Source organism: Pyxicephalus adspersus, chromosome 11 (assembly GCF_032062135.1).
Source record: "Pyxicephalus adspersus chromosome 11, UCB_Pads_2.0, whole genome shotgun sequence".
NCBI classification, from domain to species: Eukaryota; Metazoa; Chordata; class Amphibia; order Anura; family Pyxicephalidae; genus Pyxicephalus; species Pyxicephalus adspersus.
Window position 1 is genome coordinate 14325125 of NC_092868.1, and position 24987 is coordinate 14350111.

The following is a 24987-nucleotide window of genomic DNA, read 5'->3' on the forward strand; positions in this document are numbered from 1 at the left end:
TCCAATTAGGATGAATATTGATAATAATATTCTAAAATAGAAATAGAATATGGAAATAAAATTGCCAAAATCAACTATAATTTCATTTCTCTGGGTACTGATCATTCTGCATCAGATCTAAGTTTGTGTAAAAGACATACCCCCTTGAGACTCAGCTGCTCTTTTTTATGCATTTTCCCCTTGTTACACCATAAAAGTCCTACAACACAATGAAGAATAAAGTGAAAGTAAACCCTACATGGGGATGTCACAAGTGACAACTAATGGCTGATCTACCTATACGGATAACCTAAAAACAATGGAACGTACCAAGGCATAAAACAGAAAAATAATGAATAAAGCAGGTTATTTGTGGCAGCATGGGTATTAAAGGAACTATTTTCCTATTAAACTATTAAAGAAAATAATTTAATATTTCCTATAATAAAACTATTTTATTTAGGTTGAAGGACAACCTAGCAATACCTACTGTACCTGTTTTCCCTGGTCTTTCCACCTGACACAACCAATTTTCCAATGTTGGATTTTGTTTGCTTTGCTTTACAGAAAATTCAGCAGCACCAAGGTTCATTTTTTTTGTAGCCAAAAAATGAGAAAAAATGGGACTGAGGGGAGAATAAAGACATTTACTGGGGTGTTTTCCAAGGACAATAAATGAGTGGATAAACTGAATTCACCAGCTTCAACTTATAGAATGGCATTATGCATGTAAAGTAACTAAGATTTTATATTGTTGTTGGATAGACCTAACTTTAATATTCTTTATTTTCCTAAATTTGGCCTGGCACAGTTTAGAAAATTAACTAGTTTGATTTACTGCTCTTTTGCTGGATTCTTTTTTTAGTAGTACACTTGCTCAGGCAACAAGTACAGTATATATCTCTGCTCAATTGTTCCTGAACTGGATTGTTGTTACTCTGATGCAGCCATTTCCTTTAAATCTTGGACTGGAAACAGTACCATGTTGGGCCTGTTTGCTGCATAAATCTTCCTTTGTTAGAAATTTTATACAAGCTAAAAACATGTTTTCTTCTTCTCTGAGAACTCGTAAAACTTTAAGGAAACCTGTGCAGGAAAACCACAGGAGCCGATATATATCTCTGATAAAAAACTCTGCTTTTATTTAAATGAAACACACAGAAATTCCTTTTCCTTCAAAAGCAATGTAATAAACAATAGCTTAAAGGTCATATGCAATAATAGATTCTAAATACTGTAACACATTTATGGTTTTCGTGTACAAGAAGTTTTGTATGTAGGAAACAATAATTTTGAACCTGTTTTTTTCTAAATTTGGATATATAAAGTCTGGTGTACTGTTTGCTAAAGATGTTTGTTGTCATTATGCCAAGTTCAAAAAAGCTTTCTTTAGAGCTTTATAAAAAAATAAAAAAAAGTTGTGGATGCATTTGAGTCTGGCAAGGAATATAGAAAGATTGCCAAATTGTTGGAAATCAGTATTTCTGCTGTACGGGAAATAATCTGTGCCATGGATTTCAAAAGACTGGCAAGGCACCACCCTGGATTTCTTGACTCCAAGGCAAGTCTGTACCTGCCCATACTGTTGAAACCGAACATTAGAGAAAGAGTATGGTTTGCCATAGAACAAATAGTAAAATTAGCTCTGCTGTGGACTGATAAATCAGATATAGATTTATTTGGCTCCATTACAAAAGACATGTCTATCATAAACTGAAGACAGCATTTTAGAAGATAGACTTCATATCAATTGTGAAGCATGTGGTGGAAATGTCATGGTTTAGGTTTTATTTGCTGCTTCAGGGACTGGGCAGCTTGCAAGTCACTGAATGAACTATGATTTCCTAATCATATCAAAATGTGCTGGATGAGATTATGAGATCATCTGTCCAAAATGTAATTTAAAGCGGAAATTTATGTTTGAACATGAAAATGATTCAATTACTAAAACAAACTCACCAAGGAATAACTCTAAAGGGAGGCCCGCAGCAGGGCACTAGGTGTTGGACCATCATGACCGGGGTGCGAAGGCAGCCCCCAGCAAGTGTGGTAAGGGATAGGAGTAAGTGGAGAGAAAGGAAGGATAAGTTAGGGGCTGGGTCGGATATGAGGAGGGAGGAGAGTAGAGGGTTAAGTAGTGGGTCCAACGGAAGTGAGGGACAGTTTTTTGTGGGAAGAAGAATTTGCGTCCTTCGACACCCTGATGGATCAGCTTAGGGCTGGAGCGGCCTCACAGGGTGAGGCCTGGGTGCAAGCTAGGGTGGGGGCTATTGGGGGGGTTGCTAGTGGGTCCCAAGTAGTTAGTGAAGGGGGACTACAGCATAGGCCTCCAGTGCGCCTGAGCTCAGAACCTTTTGCCAGAGCTCAGCGCCATTTTGGGGACCCCCAGAGCGACCCTTCCACCTTGCAGGCTGAGCAAAGTAGGGCCCAGCCTGGGCAAAGGATAAGAAGGCATCCCCTTCGCTGGCGGAGCTCTGGAGAGGGGGCTGCGGCTGCCAGGGAGTGCAGTCCCCTCTCACCAGAAGGTGAGGCCTTGAGAGGGGAGGCCTCACCTGCAGCTGGGCCACCGTGTTCTGCGGGGACCCAGCAGAGAAGGAGAAAGAAGGGGGCTGCAGCCGCCGGGTGGTGCAACCCCCGGGTTGCAGTGATCCGGTCACTGCGTGGTGAGGCTTCACCTGAAGCCGGGGGGGGGGGGGGGTGGGGGTCTTCTGCAGCTCCTGAGGCTTCTGCTCCAACGGCTGCCCCCAGGCCCACCGGCCGCATTCTAAGATGGCGCCTGAGTGTGAAGATGGGAGGAGCCGGAACGTGTCACCCGGGACTCCCGGAAGCTTGTAATGTGTATACTGCTGGTTGTGGAGGGGGATCTTGTAATGTTCCTAATGCTGGTTTTGGGGGGGGACCTTCTAAGGTGAATAATGCTTGTGTTGAAGGGGGTCCAGGAGGGGTATGGACGGTGAGGAGCATGATTTACAGAGGGGCGGGGGGGTGCAGGAAGTTTTGGCGGGCCTGTGTGAAGTGGTGCAGGCACTGAGGCAGGAGGCAGTAGGGGGGTGAAGGGGTCATTTAGAAAGGGGGCAAATGGAGGCAAATCAGCGGCATCAGGTGTGGGGGACAGGGATGCAGGTAGGGTGACAAAGCAAGCACAAGAACAGGTCAGCAAGATGGGATTGGCAGACGGCATGGGAGACGCTGCAAAAGGAGAGGTCTACGTTTGCTTTGAGGGACCATTGGGAGCACATTTGAAAGAGGAGGTCCACGAGCGACTGTTGAAAGGTGTGTACATTGACATTTTTTCTTTGTTGCCATTGAAGATTATGTGGGTAGGGAGGCCTGGCGGTCAGCAGTTTTTTCCAGGGGGGGGGGGGGCTGGTGGACAACAAGGAGTTGGATCACCGGCCGCAAAGAAGCGAGGCGTGTGTTGGTTATTCAGCGAGGCCACATGCAAATTCAGTGGGAGGTGCTGCTTCCACCACGAGTGCTCAATTTTTTTTAGGGCAATTTTAGTTTATTTTTGGAATGGGTGGTTAAAACAGTGGCAGGGGTGGATTCAGTCATCCACTATTTGGATGATTTTCTGCTAATCGGGCCACCAGACAGTTCAGTTTGTAAAGTTTTGTTGGGGACATTGCAGCATGTGGCTGACCGTTTTGGAGTCCCGCTAGCGGGGGAAAAAACGGAGGGCCCTGGGTCGGTTATTACGTTTTTGGGGATCGAGTTGGATTCTGCGCTAATGGAGAGTAAGTTGGAGAGAAGAAAAATGCGCTTGAGGGAGGTGCAGTTCCTGCTGGGTAAGTTGAATTTTGCATGTAGGGTGGTGCGCATGGGTTAGGATCTTCTGTAGGAGAATGGCTGTAGTGACGGCCGGAGTAAAACTGCTGTCCCATTTTGTGTGATTGTCTAGAGATGTGAAGGCAGATTTACAGGTATGGAAAGTGTTTCAGGATTCGTTCAACTGTAAGGCTATGTGGCTGGAAGGGCCGATAACTGCGATGGATTTGGGCTCGACAGGCTTTGGCGCAAATTTCAAGGGAAATTGTGTGCAGGGGGGTGACCACAGGAGTGGGTGGAGGCGGAGCTGGTGAAGAACTTAGTGGGCTGGAGCTGTTCTCCATAGTGGTAGCGGTCGAGTTGTGGGGTGAGTTGGCGGACAAGAAGGTGAGGTTTCACTGTGGCAACCTAGCAGTGGTGCAAGCTATTAATAGTTTGTCGGTATCGTCAAGGCCAGTGGTTCGGCAGTTGCGGTGTTTTAGTGTTGAAATGTTTACAAAATAATATCTAATTGCGTGACATATTCTTGGGGTGTGGAATGTTCTTGATGCTTTGTCTCCTTTCTAGTGGGACAGGTTTCGTGCACAGGCGCCAGAGGCGGAGCTGCGGGGGGGAGCCTTGCCTGGAAGTGTTGTGGAGGCTGGTTTGGGAATAATTGGTGCGATGATTCGACGGTAGGTGAGTGAGCGGACGTGGAAGCCTTATTCAATAGTTTGGGGAGAGTAGGAGGACCTATGCAGAAGTTTACGGGGTAAGCCAGGGGTGGAGTCGATGCATTTGCTTTTGTTTTGGTTGGTGCAGGATTTTGCCAGAGGGGAGTCCGTGGCGGGGGTTAACAGAAAGTTGGCCGGTATGGCATTTTTATTTTAAGTTGAAAGGGGCGAGGGATATTACTAAGGAATTTCTAGTGAGGCAAGCGGTTAAGGGTTTTAGGAAGGGTAGAAGGACCCCAGACAGCAGAAGGCCGGTGTAGTTTACGCTGCTGGGGGAGTTATTGCGCAGTCTGAAAGGGGTATGTGGGGGTTCATTCAAAATGTTGCTCTTTAAAGTGGCATTTGTTTTGGCGTTCTTTGGGGCCATAAGGATTGGGGAGTTGGTCAGTCTGGCTCGGAACCGAGCCAAGGTGATGTTGGTTCAGGACGTCACATGGACTCTGGAGGAGGTGAGTGTGTTGATTCGGCGGTCCAAGACTGACCAGTTGGGGAAGGGGTTTTATGTGCGACTTTTCCGAATGGAGGGGTCCCCTGTTTGCCCAGTGAAGGTGGTGGGGATTTTCTCCAGCAGAGGCCTTGCATAGAGGGGACGGTGTTGGTGTATGAAAATGGGTCATTCCTGTCCCGTTTTCAGTTTACCGCAGTTTTTAGGAGGTGTTTGGTGAGTATGGGTAAGGACCCTGATGGTTATTCGTCCCACTCCTTTTGGATTGGGGCAGCCACCAAGGCGGCTAGATGGGGCTTGGGGGACGAGGTGATTCGGAGGATTGGTTGGTGAGAATCAAGTAGATTCCGGTTGTATGTTCGACCCCAGCTGTTGTAAAGGTGGGGGGGTTGAAGTTGTTGGGGGGGTCTTCTGGTTACACTAAGGGACGTTTGGGGCGCTGCTGATTGAAGGTTGGTTATCTTTTTGTTTTGTTGCAGGAGGGCAGCTTGTTTAATCAGATTTCAGCTTGCATGGAGTACAGGTATTTCGTATCTGTTTATACCAACATCAGCTATTGCAGACTATGTGATCTGAACAGAAAGGGCATATGCCCAATTTCACATTAGCTGATTTACCTCCAGGTGATAACTGGAATTGCTGAAGCTTTACATTTCTTTTGAAGGAACAAATAAAAAACTTACAGGAAAACAGTAATAAACCATATGTTACAACATTATCCATAAAAAAAAAATATTAAAAGACACACAATATGAGTAAGACAAAAACATTAGTAAACAGTAATAGTAGGCACAGGATGACTAGAAAGGGATTGAAAAAGAAATTCCAGAGATGTTTTGGGGAAAGTCCCCTTAAACGGGATCAATCCTACAACTCTAAAAAGAATCAATAAAGGGAGCTTTGTATCCAACAAGGAAGGACAAAAGGTATCTATGCTAAAAAGAATGGAAAAAACATTGCCATCAGTGTAGTATATAAAAAAACAGAGGAAATTGCCTTATAGGCACAAATATAATAGGTCCCCTTCAGTTGCTACTATCAAATATTATATCAATGAGAAGCAAAGAGAAGGAAACAGAGACTGAGGAAAAGTAAGAGATCTGAAAGATGAGAATTAAGTCCCCAGACAGGATCCAACATTTGTTGTAGTATATTCAATCCATAAGTACCATGCAGTGAGAAATTTAACGTGTTCCATGTAACTGAACTTCATTTTCAACCCATAGGGACTTAGGGACTTAGCTCTTTTTACAAAAATTTAGCTACCGAGCGGATAAAACTTTACTGGCATTTTACCATACTGGAATTTTTTTTTATATACTCCTACTTGAGCAGTACGCTCTAAACTTAGAAGCTGATGTAGTAGGAAAAACATAGTTAGCTATTACATCTAAAATTAGGTTTCATAAGTTATGAAAACACGGATAGGACTGCTTTGTGAAACACATTTTAGAAGTAAGGATGGGTGGAAATGTCCAATTCTGTTTCTTCTGAATTTCTGTAGAAATGGTATTTCCACTGAAATCTGCGTGGGGGTAAATAAGCAAAAAGGAATAGTTTTATACTTGCACAAGGGGTCAATTGAATTAAAGGTAAACCTCAGTTACAGTAAAAATGTTTCCCTACACTGGGGCCAGTTTTGTCTTTATTTAATTAGTACTTTTTCTTAACATCTTTTAATGGTCTCCCATGTGTAATCCAATCTAGGCTGCAGCACAGGCACTCAAGTCATCTCCCACAATGCAAGGCAATCATACATTTTGCATTGTAAGGGGAGAAAGCTCCGTGCCCAGCACAGGTTCGTGGGGAGAGATGAGAAATGCGCTGACCATTTTGAGTAGGAAGGTTGAGGTAAGTATCATCTCTGGTATCTTTTCTGGTCATTGACCATTGTCTTCCTATGCAGCTTTGTGGGCAACATTGAAAATACACATATTTCTCATGCTTAGTAGATACCCTATAGCTGTGTGTGGTGTTATAGAATAGTACAAGAGTCTCAGCAAAACCATACACCAGGCCAGGGGCTCTATTTGAAAAACAGGCTATATGAATTCACCTCAAACATTCCCTGGTGGGAATCAGTTACAGCCATTGAAGCACATTGACCCGGAAGATGGCCATGAGCGAATATTTGAAGGAATGTCAGATTCCCTGTTTTATAAATAGATGCATGCTGAAAAAATTCCTGTCCAAACAGGCTGCATGGCAGAATTAAAGGATATATCTCCATCAATCTTTCTAAAAAGGGAAACACAAAAAGAAACTGTTTGTGCAGAAATGCTTACCCCTATTCATGAGTGGTATTTGTATGTATTTTAAAGGATAACTGTATTTTTAAAGCAAGGATGTGCCTACCTACACTATTGAAGTCTACAGGACTTTAATTCACGCGCACCACTCCATGTAAAAAAAAAAAAGAGGTTAAGCCCCAACTAAATTGGAAACTCCAGGATCATAGTAAGATTCATTCTGTGGAGGGGGTGGTAGGTAAGGTTAGGGTGTACTGAAAATATAGTTATCCTGTAAATTGCTCCTGTTTAATTGTAAATTAATAAAATAGCTCCATGCCCTTTTCCAGGTATTCAGATCATGGGACATGCTCTGTGAAAGTATATATGTGTGCATTTGAGTTCTAGTTTCAAGTTTTAGAGTTTTGTGCTAATAAAGGTGTTGTTGCATTGGTGTACTGCCTGTATCTCGAGGCATTCTATATTCTCTAGAATAAGATCAGCCACAAAGCTGAATTAATATATATGGCCTGCTATTTCTTTAAATATGATGGGCAGAATGGCAGCTAATGGTGTGCACACCCTGATTTATATCTTGAAGTGTCTATGCCCATATTAGATGACAAAGAAAATTAAACTCAATGCAAAAAACTTAATGTACTGCTGAAATGTATAGTTTTGTTTTAAATACCCACCATATACCCCCCCCCCCCCCCCACCCCCCTAGTGTGTGCTGCTTCCCCCACCTCTTAGATTGTAAACTATTTTGGGCAGTCGCCTCTCCTTCCGCTGTCAGTCTATATCTGTCTGTCATTTGCAACCCCTATTTAATGTACAGCGCTGCATAATGTGTTGGCACTAAATAAATAATGTTCAATATTAATAATAAAATAAATTCTTATGCTTAACAGCCAATCTTGTGGTTAGAACACATTTTTTGCACACATGAGCAATGTAGTTATATGATTTAGCATTTCAGCTTTCTATATAATGTCTGTGCCTCCTTGCTGGACTGTGAATCAGCATTATCTTCTCTGTCCAGGGAGGTGCTCAGCAGGCAGTATGCTGACTCTGTTGCTGATGTTATGATGCCTCCCAACCTATTGGAATAGGAAAAAGGACACCATTTAGCAAAAGGTATGTAGATAACGGACACACCCCTGTGGTATACAGGGGAAAATCCACAAGTGCTTTATTCACCACTATAAGACATTTTACACTTTTTTCACAATATCACATGCAATTATTTAGGGGTTGGATGAAAGGTTTACAGCATTATAACTCTTTCGCTATTTAAAGTATATGTAAACCCTAACAGTGAGCTTATGGTTTTCTACATTTTTATCTTCTAACTATACCATTAATGTTTTGTTACAACTGTTTGAATAATGCAAAAAGCACTTGTTGATCCTGTTGGAAATTCAAAATCTAAATCTATAATTTCTAAATAATCATTTTTCATGAATAATTAGCTCTGCCAAGCAACACTTCCTCTTCTCCTGTTTCTACAAAACGTCTCCTTCTATGTTGTGGAGATGATGAGAGGGTTAGGTTTTGTGTAGTTTAGAAAAAGACAGTTGGCAAGGGATGAAACCATACCTTGCAGTTTTAGTGCAGCAAAAACATAGGGCCTGATTTATTAAAGCTCTCCAAGGCTGGAGAAGAAACACTTTCATTTTAATTGAGAATGTGATTTATGATAAGTGATTATAGGTTGCCCTAAAAGTCCCTAATTGTCTCTTTGGCACTTGTTTGTATCTATAATCAGTGAAGCTGGGTGAAACAGCAAACCTGGAATGGATTTCTTCAAAGTCTTTGCGATTTGCTAGCAAATGTTTTGAATCCTGGACCAGATCCATTCCAGGTTTGCTGGATCACCCAGCTTCACTGATGAAAGTGTATCCTCTCCAGCCTTAAAGAGAAAGGTAAATTCTACAGTATTGAAAATGGTCAGAAAATTGCAACGTTCTGTTAAGTTGTTAAAATTTGCATCCAAAAACAAAATTAAATGCATAGTGTGTATTCCAATGGTACTTATCTAGTTATTGGTGCCACATTCCATGAATTAAGCATGACAAGGGTACAGCCCAAGAAGCCTTCCCTGCCCGACCAAACATCTTCCAACCCCCCAACAAACATCCCTTTACCAAGAAAGGACACTTACACCATAATGTTGGAAATTTTTTGGCCACAGCAGCCCCATTTATTAACACCACATCTCCGTATCAACAAACAATTATTATCATATAACACTTATATGTATAGGTCCATGAAAGTCGCCAATCCTCCTCCATCATCTTGCTGTCTGCAATCCACCGCCAGGCCCCCAGACGCCCATACACCGCCTCGGGGACAGTTGTCGGATCTACCTCCTCAACTTAGCCTCCACAGCAACCAAGTGTCATGCAAGGCCCACCTTACTGTCCAAACTCAAACCATACTTTTTTTGTGCCCCCATTTCCCCTGTATCTTCATTACCCCACCTTAACTTTCATGGACCCGAACAAAAGACATGCCCAACCAGCTGCTATGACAATAGCCTCCCCCTCTATATAACCTTAGGGAGGGAGGGTGGGAGTGCTTGGTACCTGTAGATTTTGAAAGTGCTGACCCCCCACCCCCGGGACCCCTCTTTTAACTCCTTACTTTCTCCCTCCCCCTTTCCCTTACCCTCCAATCCAAAACTACCATTTTCCCGCACTTTTCTGTTATTTTTTTTTTTTTAAACACATTTTTTTTTTTTCTGCATGCGAACTTTTAACCCCGGCCGCTCAGCCTTCTGTCCTCCCCCTGTCATGAGGCCCTTTGCCTACCGCTTCAGGCCTGCTTTATAGATACAAACAAGTGCCAAAGAGACAATTGGGGACTTTTAGGGCAACCTGTAATCCCTTATCATAAATCACCTTCTCAAATAAAATGGCAGTACGCTTTAATATTACAAAAACTGTAACAATTCAATAAATTCCATAGTTACACAGATTACAGATTTTGACAGCATATAGTCTCAATATGTTGATGACCCGATGCGTTTGCAGAAACATAACCTGTCTACTTCTTCAGGGGTCTATAGCTGGTCACTAAGAGGGGATGCGTTCCTATTTCAGGTTTTCTATTTGATTGGCTATTTTGCTTTTTCGTGGTGTGGTGTTTAAAAGTCTGTATTCCAAAAAAGTCTCTTTGATACCTGGGTAATATTGGCCTCCTTCTCATTGTGCTGATTGCAAATCAGGTCCTGTTGCATACCTCTGGCGTCAGGAGGCCTTGTCTGTAGCGTCCTCATGGATTTGTTGGTTTTCGGTTTTGGAATATCGGTTATTAAGCTCATATAGACCCCTGATGAAGCATACACGTTATGTTTCTGCGAAACGCATTGGGTCATCTACATATTGGGACTATATGCTGTCAAAATCTGTAAACTGTGTAACTATGGGTTTTATGAATTTCTTCTGTATGTGTATTATTATTATTATTATTATTATTAATAATAATAAACTGTGCTGGCATTTTAAACGTGATTTATATGATAAGTGATTATAGGTTTCCCTAAAGTCCCTAATTGTCTATTCGACACTTGTTTACTTGTATAAAACAAATGAACATCAAAGGCTCCACCAATGATATCCCATGACATTTATAGATCTCTTCCCTTAATCAGGCCCTTCGTTTACACATTGCTATGATACCTAATAATACCCTATGGTTCCAATTCCAAATAAGCATATAACTAGTATTTGTGCATTAATCTTCCATGTTCAGTTACCAATTTGTGTATAATACCTCTTTATTGACTGCTTTCCATTGTATGTACACAAACCCCTTAGTGACCTGTCTCCACTGTGTATGCAGTAACCTGTCGGTATCATATCCTAAATGTAGGATCATTGACCTGACAGTCAACAGTACCCAGAGAGTGTGTTATTTTCACAACTGCAGTATTTCCCAAGCTTGTGTCTTTTGTGTTCCTATACAACTCAAAAGCTGAATTAGGTGGTTTATGAACTGCCACATATTTGTAGGATTTTACCTGAAGACCACTAAACGAGTTTCAGAAATTAGCACAGGCGACTGCTGTATGAAGCTAAAGCTGCGTACACACCTGCAATTTTTCTCGTTGGAAAGGATCTTTCACGATCCTTTCCAACGAGAAAAGACTGCAAGATGCATGAACGATGCTGTACATACAGCACCGTTCATGCTCTATGGAGAGGGGAGGGGGAGAGCGACGGAGTGGCACCCTGCTGCGCGCTCTCCCCTTCCCTTTCATTAGGTTTGGTCGTCGTCCATCGTCCATGGATCCGCCAGGACGGTCGTCGGACGATGGACGACGACCGACTGTACACACGGCAGATTTTCGCCCGATAATTGGCCGATACCGATTATCGGGCGAGAAAAATTTGCCATGTGTACGCAGCTTTAGATGGCTGAATGCAAAATCTGTATACAACATAAAAAACTTTATCATAGTTACAGAAGTATTTGTTGAAATAAAGAGATGGCTGCTGCTGACAGCATGATTCTAGCTAAAATGTTTTATTTTGTTTTGGTTGTGAGTTCGGGAAATCTTTGTCAGGGTTTTCTGTTTGTGTCCCTGTTGGATAGAATTTTCCTAATTTCCTGCCAGGATGAAAAGTAATGGGAAATCTCTGCAATGGAGACACAGCTTATTTTTGTAGGGGTGAGAAGGGGGCAAAGGGAATTATAAGAACCAAGTTGTGCTTGGTTCCAAATATATTCCATTTTTTTTTTGTTATTGTTTTACTTTTACCTAAATAATTACAGGTACAAGCCACCTTTACATTACAACCCTGTACAACAACCACTAAAACATAAGCAAATAACAGGAAAAAATGGAGGGGGAGGAGAGAGTTTATCATCCTCCAAACACCATATAACCTGCTTATACTTGTTCTGAACTGTTTACATTCTTTTTCTGTGAATAAAAACAAACTATAGCTAGGTAACAATTGTCTGCTAAATTATTAGTAATGAAAGGTTGGCAGGTGGGAAAATGTCCCAAGTGCAAAAAATAAAATAAAATTTATTCTGGCTTTAAAAGTGCTTTTCCCGCCCAGTATTGTCTATGCTCTGCCTTTTAAATGCACTTGGGACATAAGCTGCATTCTACTCTACTGTTATAAATTAGATACAGTTCCATCAGTAATCCCCTTTTTAATCAGGTAAGGAAACAGGATATTATGCAGGTTTATTGAATATGATTGTGCTGCAATAAACTAAAGATAGATGAAATTGTTGTTTTAAGGCATGTAGGCATCTACAGAAGTACTAATGGCTTTTGAGTACATTCAGTTTTACCTGAATGGCTTAAAACTGAATCTGACACATACTCTGTGTTTAAAGGATATTTAGATTACAAGAAAATACATGTTGCAGTTTAGCAACTCCTTAATGTGGTCACTGTATTTGTTCTCTTTTCTAAGCTAGGAACATTTTTAGCAAGTGTATAAAATCCTTCATGAATAACAGGCACAGGAAGAGTCTCCCTTGAGAAGAGACATTCAAGGCAGGATATGATCAGCCTCTATAAATATAGAAATAGCAAATATAGAGAACTCTCTTCCTCATGGCTAGGGCAGAGTTGATTAAGACTCCTTTAACCCTGCTAGCACCAATTCATAACCACCCCTTTAGAATTTCAGTCCCCCCCAACTTCTAAAGTCTCATGGACCTACCACCCACACCACCTGCTGCAAGCGTAACACCTTACACTTGCGAGCACCTCCACACATTCACAGCTCTCCGCAGCCTCTCCTGCAGACCCAAAACCCACAAATCAGTACCCACTGCATTTAAATGTACGCCATCCCCCCGCAAAAATAAAATCGGATCCTTTTCCAACTCCCAGTGCTGTACTGAAATACCACCAATGTGGGCCACAAACCTGCCCACCTCCCTGTTCACCTTGATGCGCGCTTTATTCAGTTGGTCCACCGAACGTGCATGTCTCCAAGCCAGCCTGGCCACCATCTCAGACCACACCAGAACAGTACTTGGAAACGCATTCCGCAAACGCAGGAAATCAAACTTCATGTCCTGAATGATCTCGCCCATACCCAGATCATTGGCCCCCTGCATTAAAGAGAAGAACATCTGGAGGCCTATCCAAGCGTACAAATCTGTGGACTTCAGACAACACCCTGCTCCACTGCAGCCCAGGAACGCCAACACACCGCACCTGAGCGACATCCCACTGCAAGCCCAATTGCCGCCCATTGGGCCAGACATCTGCTCTCTTGACACCCCAATACACACAGGAATGTCCCAAAATCCAAATGAGACATCGCGCAGCATCTGTAATGCAAACAAAACCATTTTCCAGGACATACCCCAAATATACCTTTCCATTAACAACACTAAACAACCCACCTTCTTCTTTCCCAAACAACACCTCACACACATAATTGATCTCGCCTGCTGTGATCTATCACAACAGATGAGGGCGAACATACAGCCTGTACTTGTTGGACTCCCAATGACCAATGCGCCTAATCACCTCCGGGCCCAGCCCCCACTGGGCTGCCTCCCTGGCAGCCCCAATCTGAAAGGAATGTGAGGAATACTCACCCGCATTATTACCCATGACCTCAACACACTTCTTGAAAACAGGCCTAAGTTGGAACCGAGTCACAAACCCTTTGTGGATAAAAAATGGACCATCCCCAGGGGGCCGAACCTGCAAATACTTACCCAGAGTCACGACCTGGCAAACGTCCGAGCCTGGTAACACCCCAACTCCAACCGCGCACCTTTGCCCAATTGGTCTGTTTTGGATTTGCGGATCCACACCACCACCCTATTCCTCCTTAAACACCAGTCCCCTCATAACAAGCCCCCATCCCTGGACTTACGAGGACAGACCATCTCTGCCAACCACAATGCCACAAAGAAGGAAACCACAAACAAAGCCGAAAACAACAAAACCTTAAAAGCATCAGTGCACACTTGCCCCAACCATCCAACCAGCTCTTGCAACATACCCACAGATACAGGCTGCTTTTTATTGGTCCTTTTCACCCACACCATAAGTTTAAACAGGAAAGCAAAAACTCAATTTGCAGAAATACAAACTATTCCCTCCAGGTCCCCACAAACGCTTTCCAAGTTCTGGTGCACACCGAACGCTGAATCATGTTGGCAAGGATCCCCAAACCAACCTAAATTTACCGAACCCCCTTTGGGGAACGACAAATGATGTATCATGCAGAACTGGTTGGGCTCCCGTTTGGGCACCACCCACAACGACGACACCACCAGCTCCCCCCCACGGCGGAAATGGAAACGGGCCTGCCATACGCCCCAACGCCAATTTTGCCGTAATCACCCCTGGATTAGATAAAGCTGAACGCAAATTACGGAATGTGCCGCAACTGGCAAGGTATCCTAAAACCCTCAGTGAAACCCACCTCCAGCAGGTCATGCAGCATCCCTATCCGGATATTTATCAAGCAAAGCTAGCATGTTTTGCACCTTTACCGGTGTCGCTCCCTTTTCCGGCAGGCCCCCCAACAAGTCCCTTTTGTTTTCCCGCCGTGGATGCAGCGACTCCTGATCCACTGGTGGCTCCAAGAGACAGGTGCATGCTCGATCTCACCAAAGTCATCAGGCGCATCCACAAACTGATATCTTTGTGATCCCAACACTGTTCAGGCCGCATCGCCTTCCACTGCCTGAATTGCAGAACAGTGCTCTGGCGCCTTTTCACCCACGATACTCACCAAAATTTAAAAAGCTTGCAACCAATTTTGGAAAGTCCACAGCATTAAATGGTAACCCCTTTTTTCCTCCCCCGGTTTTTTAACATCACTTAATCTAAAATCCTGCACAGAAAATCGCTCCACTGGCAACAGGGAGAAAATTTCCACATACTCACCCCTTCAAATCTGATTATGGACATTCTGCCAGGGATGTGCACTCAAAGGGCCCTCAAAGCATACATACACTTTCCCCTTAGCTCCATCCGCAACACCCTGACATGCCGCCTTACGCCCCCTGCACATCCTGACCCCAGCGACTTGGGTGAGGATACACCGCTCCCACCCGCAGTCACCGCTTCAACACCCCCCCAACAACAGGATTTGCAACCAAACCACCAGATGCACCAGCCCCCCCAACCCCAGCACATACCAGGGGCACGGGAGCCCCCCAACCAAACTGCATCAGCAAATACCGCAAATCATGCATGAAAAACATAGCATCCAGAGACCCCAGCAAAACCCCCCCAGACCCCCCTCCCCCGTAAAACCCTGAATAGCCCCACTACCACCCCCCAAACCAACTACCCAACCCCGCCCTCCTCTATCCTGCAACACAGACCCCCTGATCCCAGATCCCCAGCCAGCAGGCACTCACCAGGCTGCCAAGGGTCTTCCATCCCTGAAGCTGCCACCGCACTTTGCTGCACTTTTCCTGCACTTCTCCTGCATCCTCTTCAGAAGCCAACAGCTCCCCCTTTGACCGCTCATCCGGCCTGGCCTCCTCCATGCATCCCGGATCTTCACCCGCTTCCGCACGCAGAAGAAATGCATCACTACCGCCCAACCTCTGCAATTTGGAACTTCCTGCTCAACGATCCACTTTCTAGAGAGGCCTCTGCCCGCCCAGGGAAAGGCCAGAGCCCGCTTACACCGACCGGCCCCGAACGAACACCACTCCGCTGCCTCACAGCCGGATCCTCCACTTCAGGAAAGGTAGGCCCGATCGCCCTCGCCCACTGGACCGGCCCCACAGCTCTCATCAGAGCTTTTCCCCGCTGGGCAGCTCCCCGGTCTTCTCCTCACCGTGCAGGGACCGCCACTCGCTCCCGACTCTTGCACAGATTGGACCCAGCCTCACTTGCAGAGGGCACACTGCGGTCTGCAGGGGGGTCCCACGGAGGAAGAGGATTCCTCCCACCCCCCTACCTACCACCTTGGACACTAGCTTGGCAGGGGGGTGCGGAGGGTTCCCTGTGGGGCTCCTGACGCGGTGCTGGACCCCCGGGGTCCTGCTGGGACTGAAACACTCCGGAAATAGTTCCCTCAGGAAGTAGTTTCAGCAACAACTATAGATTGCTTTAAGAAAAAGCTGGATGCTTTCTAGAAGCACAGAAAATAACTGGGTAATAAGGACTTAAAGTAAAGATAATAGAGACTGTTGATCCAGGAAACATCCGTTTGCCTCATGAAATCAGGGAGGAATGTTTTTCCCCTGTTGAAGCAAATTGTACCAGGGTTTTTTTTTTTTTGCCTTCTTCTGGACTAACTATGTCCATAGGGTTTTATATCTGGAATATGTTTATTTCCCTAGGGGTTTAACTTGATAGACTTTTTTCAACCTAACCTAATATGTAACTATGTATGTAACTATATGAAACAAAATCTTAAACAATCATATTCATTTTTCAGCTATTCCCTGGGGGATGAGAAGAAGTGGAGGTTTGTAACCCCAATCAATAGAGAAGCCCAGGGTACTAAGATTGTTCTTTCATAAACACAGTGCAGTCAGCAGTTTAATTCTAAGGCATGAAGTGCTACTGGCAAAGTATCACAAAAGTATGTACATAAAAAGAGTGCAAGAAAACTAATCCAGCTACCACAACTATAGGACTAAAAGCTGTAAATGTTTTAGGATACACTTTGAATCTGTAACATAGGCATACAAACCAAAGCAAACAGGACTGGTTTAAATTGGTTAGCCCATAGCTAGCTTCTCCAAGAGAAGGGTATACTGCATAAATCATGTAACCTGTCCCTGCAAGGATTTATCAATGCAGATGGATTTTTACTCTCAGTCTTTATCTATATGTAAGCAAAGTTTGAGAAGAAGGAAGATAAAGGATTGCAGGACTGCTGAGGGGTTCTGGATTGGGGCAACTTCTTTAATTTTATAATGCATAAGATAGCTTTGAAAATCATGCTTGAGAAGCATAACAGGGCTCCCCTTAGGTGTCAAATTAAACCTTAATAGTGCCTGATCACTTCTGTAATGTGCATAGTGTTTAGCCACCTCTGTAGTGTGCATGTGGAGCCCTCTGAACATTTCTACATAAGGCTAACTATATCCCCAACGTGACCTGGATGCTAGAGCTAGGAGCACTTCATTTAGGGAAGTAGGGATCGAGTAAGTTAAGCTAATAGTGGTTGATTGCTTAGGGAGCTAACAATCAGAACAAAAGTACAGTTTCCTTAATGGCCCTAATCTCTCCTAATAGTCAGCCTTCCTTATCATTTCCAGCTTCCAATACACTGATGCTATTGGTTGCTCTTGGAGTAAATTTATAAAGCAGGTAATCTAATATTCACCAAAAACATTCTTAGGTGTAGAATCAATTACTGCCACTAAAAACACATAGGCCTAACATTCTTCACTAAAGAATGGTATGAATGTCAGATTCACTTTTTTATATGTATCAATATACTTGAAAACATGTATTTTACCTATTCTGGTGTATTCAGTTGTCAGGCAGGAAAAGATATTACTGCTGCTTTTATCACTCTGGGCACAACAGGGTGAAATGGTTTTATTAAATTCAGTGTCTCAGCTGCAGCCAATCAGCTCTGTTCTGGTCTTTGGTTAAATAATTTGTCATCTGCAAATATAATGCTATAAATACAAGCCCTGAGCACAATTTGGTGTCCATTGGGAATATTCTTGACTTGTGTCTGTGTGAACAGTTCCTAAATTGTGATCTGCTCCTCATCTTGGATTAAAAAAAGTATTTTTTTAATAAATAGGACACAAATAGTTTTGCATTTCCATATACTGTACAAATGTCTTAAATGATAATTGATGTGAAGTCTCAGTGCTACTGATTTTTGCTTGTTTATCTTGGTGCAGACCATTGGAGAATGGTGTAGATGTAGGACTGTATAGTGCATTGTACAGAAACGGTGTTGATAGCATCTAACACTCATTACAGCACCACCATCAGTGGCCTTCTGTTAGATGTTATCATCACCATTTCTAGCATCCACTATAAGGTCACATCTCAACGCATGGTATTATTGCCTCACTATGCAAATTCACCTCAAGCAAGCAACTCACTTCCCCCATTCGATCATATTTTAACTGACCAGCGTAACTATCTTATCTATAGAGCAATCAATTTGTTCAATCCTGTGTAACAAGTCCCCTGAGGAAGCCTAAATAGGCAAAACGTGTTGGGACACATATTGCTCTAGTGCTTTTAACCATTTAGAATATATTGTCATATGGTCATATGGTCATATGTCATATGGTCATATTGTCATATGGTTCATAATGGTTCGTTTTGAATATCATTTTGTTCCAGGTCACCAGGGCTTGTGAAAATATTTAAATGTATTTGCAGCCATCTGACAGAGACTGCAATTTATGGAGGCAGTAACAAAGCTTGTAAAAAGAATGACTCATTGTAAAGGGTATATATATATATATATATATATGTTTTGGCATACACATAAATTAGATTCTTTTAATGTGCATTTGTTTTTACTTGAGAACAAGATTTATCACAAATCTAAGGTGATCATTTTGGATTAAGTAGTGAAGGGTTAGTGCCCCTAGTATAGATAAACAGGTGAACATAGAAGTGACGTGTGGGGTGCTGAATCTCCTAAAGTGAAAGGTATTCACATTCAGGTGTTTAGTAATATAAAGGGAATGATTGTACATTAACAACCATATTTAAGTAGAAACTGAGTGCATAAAGTCTTCTTTTAATTTTTTTTTAGATGAATAGATCATGAAAATACAATGCATTCAGGAATTTTCCTGGGTTCTACTTCATCAGGTTTTGGTACTGTGTAACAAACTTCATACTGGAATATTAAAATTGCAGGGATCCAAAAGGATAATTAGTAAGGATGATCGGGAATGCCTCTGACAGTCTCGCAAAAATTTCCTTGAACTTCCAATGGTTCCGCAAAATGTTGGTGAACTGATTTGGTGAAACCATCAGAAGATCGAGGAAATTAAAACAGGAGGATTCCCAGAGCTGCATTCAGCCCTGGGAATCCTCCTGTTTGCGATCCCGGGGGCACTAGAGGTTAATTAATTAAGAGGTTAATCCTGGGGATATAGCACACTCTTCCCAATGATTGCAGCCATCTCCATTGTTTATTGGCAAGCTGCAACAGCAGCCCCCTTGAACACTGATCCTATCCCTGTGATCAGATAACCACAAAAATATGGGACTATTGCCCTCTCCAATAAAGCATAGATGATCTATCCTAAATATCCTGGGTAACAAAAAATATCACACGCAAACCGCCAAATTAAGCGCACAGTTACCCCTGAGGAAGCCTACAAATGGCGAAACGCATCGGGTAACAAGGCTGCGTGCAAAAACACACTTACCTATCTGTGTTCTTCGTACATATGGTTTGCTTTATGCTTTACAGAAATGATCCTACCATTAAATAGATGATCTATGTCTAGTGTATAGGTACTGGACCTCAAGAAACGAGGCCATACTGAAATATACTATACAAACAAGCAAATATTGTATATTTTATGAATATGTAAAAAATATAGGATAATTCTTGCCAAAAAAACCCTGCCTGTCTTTCATGTTCACATATAAATACATGTTTGGTAAGCGAGAATGGCCCTATTCGCCGCAATACCGAATTTAATAAATTCACTCGCTCATCCCTAATAATTAGTTTGATCGCTCCAGATGCAGGTAAGCTGGGTTGAAGTGTTACCCTTATTCTTTAAAAATTAGAATACCATACAGCAGACCTTTATCAATCAACTAAATTTAAAAAATTAATAATTATGGTACATTTTCTCTCCTGTTTGTGCCAATCTCATAATCACTGCACTCCTTTCTTCTCTAGATTCCAAATAGGGTAGATAGGGATTGCTAGGGTACGTGTGTGGTTATGAGGATGGTAATACAGACATGCTAGGAAATAAAAACACAAACTGACCACACTATCACAAATCAGCTACCGTGTTTGGCATGGTCAGAAAACAACTGGAAGAGCGTAGATATTAAAAAAACTTGTAAGATCACTACTTACTTTCTGTTCCTTCCATTTGCATAAACAAACAGGAAACAATATGTAATGTTAAGGACAAAATAAAGTATTCTCCAACTTTTATAACAGTACTAAACAAGCACTTTAAGCAGCATCTATTTACCTATACAGTCACTGTGGAATGTGCGATGCTGGTAAATTATGATAAAAATAGTTTTTGCTGCTGAAATAGGCTGTTTTTCAACAAGGGTTCCTTCAGAAATTGTTAGGGGTACTTTGAGCAATCAGCAATTTGTGCCTCTCAGATCAGTTTAACTGACACCAATGATCTTTTGCTAATCTATAAAGGGGACATTCCTAGAACTGGACAGCAATGTAATTCTTCCCATTGACCACCACACCAATGCACTGTGAGCTGTGGATATAGCATTTATAGCAAGGGCTCCCCAAGACCTTATTTAACCTTAAGTTATTTCAAGGGCTTCCCCTGTTCAAATGACCAGTCAAGAAAGACTAGGCTATGCAGCAGGGGAATTCTTCTATTCTCTCCATTTTTTTCTTGCTTTTTGGGTATGGGCTGGGAGGAAATAGTTTCAACTTACTTCACAGTAAAAAGACTTTCTACTTTTAAAGCAATAGATGGAGAAACAGGAAGAAAAATGTATGTAGGAAACAGACCACATGAAAAAGATAAAATAAAGGTCATTTTCTGAAAAAAAAAAAAAAATTACTTAAAAACACTTGGACTAACTTTTAAAATCAAATAGAAAATATTAGCAGCGATGATTACATTTCATGTCCTGAAATCTTTTTAACACTTAATTTAATTAGCCCTGCCTTATAATAAACCTAAGCATAGATAATTCAAATTTCATTGAGATTTTTTCCATTTAGCTCATGAAATATGCTTTATCCATATCTGGGTTTTAGATGTGCCTAGCACATGCTATAGATTATATCCCAGTTCTTCATTTGTGAAGTTTAAGTTTTGATGATTACCCTATAATTTCTTTAAATATTATGAGAAAGAGTACGCATTTATGAAAAAGGACTGCTTTTGAAAAAGATGCAATGGGAACCAGGGCCCCTGGACTTTTCATTGCATAACATGTTGGCTGACATAGTCTAAAATACTAGTTGACTGGCTATTATATTGAGCTGAGGGTTTAGTTCTTTCTGAGTACCTGGTTTGTTTACCAATATAAAGACCTAGAACATCAGACAACAGTCCCTAACTTAATGTATGTTTAGGGTAAATGATTTAACCCCCCTAGACCCCCTAAACTTCTGCATTGTGCTTCGCATCTCAGTGCTGATGTGAGCAGCGGCGTGGCCGGGACCCGGGTGGTATTTAAAAGCAGATTACTCAGTAATCTGCTTTTAAATTTCCCACCCAGCCACTCCCTTCCGAAGGACCGGCGCCCCTGCAGCACAGCGGGATCATCCCATCGACGCTGGAGCGCGGGGCAAAGGTAAGGGGGGCCTCTAAAGTTACCCTGAGTTTGACTCGGGATTACCGCTTTTTGCATGTAAAAGCCACCCCGAGTCACACTCGGGATTACCGCTAGGGGGGTTAAAGTAACTAAGCCAAGCAGCTAATATTTTCAAGGTGGGATCAGCAGTTGTTCTCCTAAGGTCCCAACATATACTAAATGGTAGCTAGTCTTGTGCAATCTGGTCAAGCAAGCAAGCAGGGAGTATGACATTTTCTGAAACATTCCTTGTTGGAGAATCTTTTGGTCCATGTGTTTTAATGGCAGTAATTGATTCTGCACCGGAGAATGTTTGAGAGATCGGATGATGTAGGCAGAAGAAGAAGGGCAAAGAAGATGGCGGGGTCCAGAGCTGAGATGAGGAAATATATCAGGACGACGCAGGACCTGATCCAGGAAACTTCCGGAGGAATCAACAGATCTACAAAGATAGTAAAGTGAGGCCAGCAGATTTAAAGATAAGCATAGGGCCAGCATGACAGGGTACACAGCTAGGAGCGCCGGAGGAGTTAGGGTTTAATAATTGTGGAAGGAGAAAAAGGGGTGGAGAGGTAGGATTGGTTAGGAGTCTTAGGGGTAAGTAGTTAGAAAGTGTTAAGAGGAGACGTGAGAGGCCTCTTTGTAGGAAGAAAAAGTTTCCTTCCCACCCACCCTTTGAAAAGGGGGTAGGTGGTGGTGGTGGGGGGGGGGTGTATTGGACCCTTGGGGGTTGGGGTCTGAGAAGGCAAGGGTCTTGTGGGAAAATGACATTGGGTGCTGGGGGCTAGGGGCTCAGTGTTGGTGCTGGAAAGAAGGTGAACTGGTGGTGGTACGGACCTTGCCTTATCAGGCCTGCAGCCTGGTTGATGGAGTTAGTAACGGGAAGTTATTATGGTTATGCAGAAATTAAGTTATGGTTGAATTCTGTGATTTTTTTACTGTTAAGAATGTTAAGTTATTTATTGTTATTTATGTATGGTATTTATAATTATTGTAGTTAATTGGTTAATGTTAATATTTAGGTGTTATTTATTAAAGTGTTATTTATTAAACGGCTGCTTGCCAGACAATTTAAGTCCAACACTTGGTGTCAGTTTGAATTACTGGGATTTAAGAGAAAGGTTGGTTGTCAAGTGGGTGAGGGGCGGTGGTTTTGGGTGGATAAAGGTTGGAAGGGGCAGGGTGAAAAGAATCTGGGTTACCCTGGTCAAGCACCACTTAGGTAACATTACACCAAACTAAAGATCTGTGTCAACAAGCTTTTATTCACATCTGAATGATGTCCTATTTAGATCCAGGAGTATGCAAAGGTTCAATTTCAATTTGGTCATATGCAAAAGAAGGTAATCCACAGATTTATTGCACCTGTCAACGAATTCTGAATGATTTTAGAAGCATCTCATACTGATGTCATATGCAAATTACATTTGGGTATTCACACAAGCCCATTGACACAAGCCCTACTTGTACTATTGCTTTACCTAACTTGCAATATTACACTATGTGAGTAATGTGGTATGATTGACTAGTGGTGGTTGGATAGTTCAGGTTGGAGTCTATTTTAACTCATATTGGAGCTTTTCTGACCTTGGGTCAGAACTTTGAGTTCTAATCCAACATATGACTTTACCAGTTATCAAAAAGTGATGAAGAGCTCGACCAATCTGGCCACCAGACAGACAGCTATCATCGTCAGTAGCTGGATTGGCTGAGCCATTCTATATCTGCCATTGACAGGTATAGTACAGATCATAAAAAAACTGACTTTCTTGATTAATTTGATTTTTTCTGTTCCGCTTATCTCTAGTAATCATGTAGTTCTCTAGCATGGCATCGACCTAATTATAGTAACATAAAGTACATTACGGTGCCAGGCTATGTGTGCTGTCAAATCTTATCTTGATTTTTTCTGTTCGGCTTATATATAGTAATCACGTAGTTCTTTAGCATGGCATCGACCTAATTATAGTAACATAAAGAACATTACTGTGCCAGGCTATGTGTGCTGTCAAATCTTACTTGCACAGTAAAGGTAAACTAAGGGCAAACCTGTGGGCAAATTTTCCCTCTAGAACACTCCATGCTGCTGAAACTGTTTACACACAAATGAAATGTAAGCATCATTGGGTGCCTAAACATACATTTTATTATCTTCAGAAGTGCGCTGAACGTCCTTCAACATGGAATCTTTGACTTTTGGCAAAGCCTGCCATCTAGGAATGGGGCATTATGTTCTTGTTATGTTCTTATGTTCCATAAATACAGAACAAATATTGTCAAATGTCAGTGAATGTAATGTAAATGTCTTTACCAAAATCTTTACCTAATAAAGTTTATTATTCATAGTATATATTTACTGAAGAATTATGGATGAAAGTTATACAAACAGCTGATTAAACCTTTGTTACAAAAGACCCTATATTCTTATTATCATTGTCTCTCTGTTTCATACACCCTCCCTGTGACGAACGCCCTCCCAGTCCGCCCCCCGCCCATAGACTTTCCAGCACGCTCAGCAGTCCACGCACCAGCAGGCTGAGAAGGGCCATCATGGGGCAAGGTTACCCACTGTGTTAGCTCTTGCCACACACCCCATCACAGGTAGACTGCCACCATGTGCTTAGTTGCACTGTTACTAACCTTGGCAACCACTGTTATGATTCAGCTTCTTTAATACTCTGTGTCACCCAATGCCACTACAGACAGGGATGTCTCAGTAATCACAATGTTTATATTTGTGTCCTCAGGTTAGCAAGTTACACTATTTTTACTTAGAGCATTCAAAAATTCAGCTTACACTTTTTATAGTGTTTATTAACCTCCCAACCATTAAGCCCGTACTTTTCTCATCAAAAAAAAAGTTACTATTATCGATAAGCCCGTACTTTTCTCACTGTATGTAAATACAGTGAGAAAAGTTCGGGTTTAGCGATCACTTACCTGGTCCCGCTGCGATCGTCCATCCTCGTGTTCCAGCGTCGTCCTCCAGCGTCGGGTGTCCTCTCATTAGAAGAGAAGGCCGGCCGGCTTCCTCTTCTAAGCCAGCCGGCTTAGAAGAGAAAGCCTGCCGGCTTATAAGAGGAAGCCGGCTGGCTTTCTCTTTTAAGCCGGCCGGCTTCCTCTCCCTCGATCGCTGGACAGAAAAAAAAAAAATACTCACCTTCTCCCTCCGCTCCTCCGGACACGTCTGTCCTCTTCTGTGTTCAGCCGGCGAGTGCAGTGACGATCACCGGGGTTTCCCGGTGACGTCGCTGCATGCGTCGGCGCGGGAGGGAGTCGGGGCGGGAAATTCAAAATTTTGTATTGAGTTCCCTTGTATTGAACTCAATACAAAAAAGCTGTATTGAGTCCAATACAAAGAAATCCTTATATAATATATATATAATTGTATTATATATATATTATATAGGCTACTGTACA

The 24987-nt window shown here is 42.5% G+C and overlaps 1 protein-coding gene across 7 annotated transcripts in view; it reads left to right on the forward strand.

Moving 5' to 3' along the window:
- LOC140341364 (galactoside alpha-(1,2)-fucosyltransferase 2-like) overlaps positions 1-24987 on the forward strand; it is a 149249-nt gene that overhangs the window by 15153 nt on the left and 109109 nt on the right. The window contains exon 1 of one of the 7 annotated variants that reach the window (XM_072427060.1): positions 8189-8270. The exons of the other annotated variants lie outside the window; for them this stretch is intronic. The gene's annotated coding sequence lies outside the window, so the exon portion shown is untranslated. Of the gene's footprint in view, positions 1-8188; positions 8271-24987 lie in introns of those variants that run through there. 7 annotated transcript variants of the gene reach the window in all.